Raw genomic sequence first — 4,110 nt, forward strand, 5'->3', positions numbered from 1 at the left:
ACCACATAGGGACTCTCCTATATAGGGATTAGAATGGTTGTAGCTTCCGCAATATGTTAGTGCAAGTAGGTTAGCTCATGAGAAGATGGTATGAAGATGCTCAACCTCATTCTCTCTAAGATCAAAGCTTGGGCAGAGAAATTTTATATGCCTGGGTCCTAGGGGCCTACCCCCTATTTATAGGACTCAGAATGGGATACGGGTCATGAGATTTCTTTGGATCTAGATCCAATCTCAATGGATATGAGTTTATCCTCGAATGAGGATAAAACTTATCCAAGAGAGTCCTCTTGGAAGGAAGTTCATCCAAGAGAAGACTTCCCACTGGAAAATACGCAAGACAGTTGAAAAGAGATAAGGATAAGCTTATCCATAAATTTGGTGCAATGGATGGCGAAGCAGCTATGCCATCCAATAGCGGACGACACTCCATTTTTTCGTCCCCAATATCGAACGGTGATCTATTTTGCAGTCTCGTAACAAATGACAGTTTAGTGAGTTGTCCTCTAAATAGACAGTCAAATCTCCTTCGCCATTCAAGTTTGAGAGATACGTGATTTTTTTTGGGTACCTGCAAACACTTGTTTCAAAAGATGTCAGTAATCAGGCATCATAAAATTTTGGTTTCTACAACAATCGCCCGTGTATTTTTGGCATGCTAGCGAATCTCTTCGAGTTTATCATCGTAGAGGGATTGAGATCACTTCATGTTATGTTGTTCGCTCTGATACCACTTGTTGTGGTCACTGCCTACAACACCAAGATTTATATTGTGGTACATCTCAATAGTTTGGTAGGTAGAAGAAAAATAGGACTAAATCAGGTAGGAGTGGTTTGGGCCCAATAAGTGTTTAGGGTGTAGTTTCAGTTCAGAACAAAAAGGATTTGGTTTAGGTGTTCTAGAGACACCTAGAGACGTATGTGAGAGTATGAGATATGATTTAAATAAAGGAAAAGACTACTGATGGATCGGGGTTATTGGTTAGGGAAATCAAAATTGAACATTTCAGGCACTCAACAAGATGTGGTTTCGGGTTATAGGAAGGCAACAAAAACTAATCTAAGGCTAAAGAGATATTGTAGAGGTACCCTGATGGTCTATAGTTTAGTGAGTTTTCCATATTTTGAAACTCGGGCACACTATCTGCAATCCGGAGAGGCCACCTGGCTTGTCAGGAACACACGGTCTAGGCACTCGGCGAGCTCAGACTCGAGTGACAGGGCTAGACGTCAAGCTCGTGTGATTGATATGCTGAAGGGTTCAAAGAGGACCAGAGGTAGTGAGAGATGATACTTAAGTGAGAAAGAGAGAATAGAGAAAATTATATGTTAGAGAGAGAGGGATATAGAGAGTGGGTGATGGCTAGAAAGCGGAATGTGAGAATTTCAATAATCTTAGTCAATGCATAAAAGAGGAACCACATACCTCTATTTATGGATGGGAGGCCTGAGATATAATCTTTATTCAATCACCTAATCCATAAAGAATTCTACTGAAAATAAATACTAAAAAAAGGATTTGAGAGCCCTTCCTTCGATAGAACTCCTTCACTAATTTGGTTTTTTAATTAATTAAGAGAAAGCAATTAATTAAAAACTCCTTAATTAATCATGAGAGACTTCTAGAGAGGGGGGGACATTCTACGCTACTCCAATTGGATGCCCCTTCAAGTGGGCCCCGCCAAGTGGCTCTCCTTGGTTTTAGTACAAACAAGTGGCAGACTCTCCATTCTAGTAAAAACATGTGTTCCTTGACTTTTTCACAAGTGAGGAGGATACATCAATTGCCATATCATTATAATAGACCTACACAAAAGATGAAATCATCCCCTATAGACATGAGGTGGCGTCTGGGATTCGGAGCGCGGATCATGAGGTGTCTCTTGAAAGATCGGGTCATAACATCTAAAACATGAGAAAACATCATGTCGCATACTATGCATAAAGCTTCTAAAGAAAGAAAACATCCCCATTTACATTCATACAAGCAAACCATGACTTATAATGATCATCATATGCAAATAAATATCCATATGCATGTACAAATAATAATAAGTCTCACTTTTCTAATACATTGCATTTAAGCAATATGTGCATATTAAGATATCATAAACTTGAAGCAACATGTATTAGGAATAAAGCTTATATTTATATTCAAGTGGATATGCATTAGATTCATATTCGTCGTTTGATTATGTCAAACATTATAAGCATATTCGTTTTCTAAGGCTTATTATGCATGCATGTCACCAAGAATGGTTGTTACGCAACGGTTAAGGCATTCCCTTTTACTTGGGTGATGAGAGTCTCAAATACCATTCCTTCTTGCATCTTATCCAAAATTTAAAGCTTCAAAATTATGGATTATGCTCCGGTTGAGATCGAGCTCCAATTGGTTCATGTAAACCAATCCGAGTTTGAAAAAATCTAAGCTCTACTCAAGCCCTAACAGTTCTCAGAGCATGTTTGCTTGCATTTTTCAATGTAAAAATGAGTTGTGAGGGCCAACCCCATGGTTTCCATTCTCACAAGATGCGAGTATATGATTCATTTACTGACTTTTCTATTTTCTCATGTTTGCTTTGACCTGAGAAAACAGGGCAAATTTGAATCATTCTCTCATAGTTGTGAGAGAACAACTCTCATTTGGGGGCGAGCAAACATGCTCCTAGTTAGTTTTCTACCAAAAATATGTGTGTAATTGGACCCCAAGAGATTGCTCACATGGCCTCAAACTTGTGGATAGAGCTTTCCCTCTATCCGAAGTTCAAGTCCCTATATGATCACTAGAGCTGCAAACAGATTCAATATGGTCGGATATCCGACATATTTTTTCGGATATGGATCCTTTAAGTAAAATATGAATGTGGATTTGGATTTGTTGAATCGGATCACTTTTGGATTCGGAACAGCATTTTATATTGGATCTGGAGTTGTTCTGAAACAAAAACTAACCAAATTGATTTTTTTTACAAGCAAATAGCTTGTTTTCTTCTATTTTTTTTCCAGATCCAGTATTACCACATGTCTTTGTGATTCAGATTTGATCTAACCTCTTCATATCTGATTTGAGTCTGGATCTGGATTTGGATTTATTATTTGCATTTTGGATTCAGATACGGATCTAGTCTGAATCCAACCCGTTTTCATTCCTAATGAGCACCCCCTTCTGCAAGGCGAAGCAGGAGGCACCCATAAGGTTTTTTGCAGCTAGGATGGACACTGTAAGTACGGCAGGTTAAGACCACTCCTACCAGATCTCTGATACCACTGGAAGTTGGACCAGTTCCAATCCGGAACAGCCAAATTTTGCAAAATCCTCTTCCTGGATCTGACCCATTTGAAACCCTAGCGGATTGCAGGTAAATATTTTTATTGAAAAGGCAAATATGTCACGAAAATTCAAAGGGTATGACTAAGTTTTTTTATTATAGTCACAAATCTCGTTATTGGGATTTTGTTGGCAAAGTAAAAACTTGCAATAAATTTAAAAAATGGGTAAAATATAGGAAGGATATTATATAATTAAAAATTACAAATTTGCAAGAAAATATAAGAAAGAACACTAAAGTTAAAAATACATAAATATAAATATCGCTTTAATAATGTGATAATCATGTTAAAAATGCCCATATAAAATCGGGAGACTTTAAAAACAAAAAACAGAGATATGTGACCGTCTTGATCGTTGGAGATTTCCGAAGCCCGTGATGAAACATAAAAAGTTAAAACAATGGTGCTGCCCAGGTTCGAACTGGGGACCTTCAGTGTGTAAGACTGACGTGATAACCGACTACACCACAGCACCTTTGATGACCAATAGATCCATTGAAATACATTTTTACTGTCGTTATGATGCTATAAGAACCCTGCACATCTGGATCTGGTGCAATCTCATTGTACAAAAACAGTGCTTCTGATCTGATTAGATGACAGCTGTCCCGTACAGTTTTTGGGCCCCAACTATTGAACGATTCATGCATGCTCCATGGGGCCTACTAAAACATGTTTGTGGGCAATGTTGTTTATTTTCTGCCTATATGATACAAATGGGACAATTCTCAACGATACTAACTACATTGGTTGTGGAGTCCACTGCAGCAGCAAGTT

General features: G+C 38.2%; 1 non-coding gene across 1 annotated transcript; it reads right to left on the bottom strand.

Annotated features, from left to right (window-relative positions):
• Positions 1-3,734: 3,734 nt before the first annotated feature.
• On the bottom strand, positions 3,735-3,808 carry TRNAV-UAC (transfer RNA valine (anticodon UAC)). Its single transcript has one exon. It is a non-coding gene; the product is annotated as a tRNA-Val (tRNA).
• Positions 3,809-4,110: the final 302 nt, after the last annotated feature.

This window comes from Nuphar pumila, chromosome 4 (assembly GCF_984573655.1).
Source record: "Nuphar pumila chromosome 4, dmNupPumi1.hap1.1, whole genome shotgun sequence".
NCBI classification, from domain to species: domain Eukaryota; kingdom Viridiplantae; phylum Streptophyta; class Magnoliopsida; order Nymphaeales; family Nymphaeaceae; genus Nuphar; species Nuphar pumila.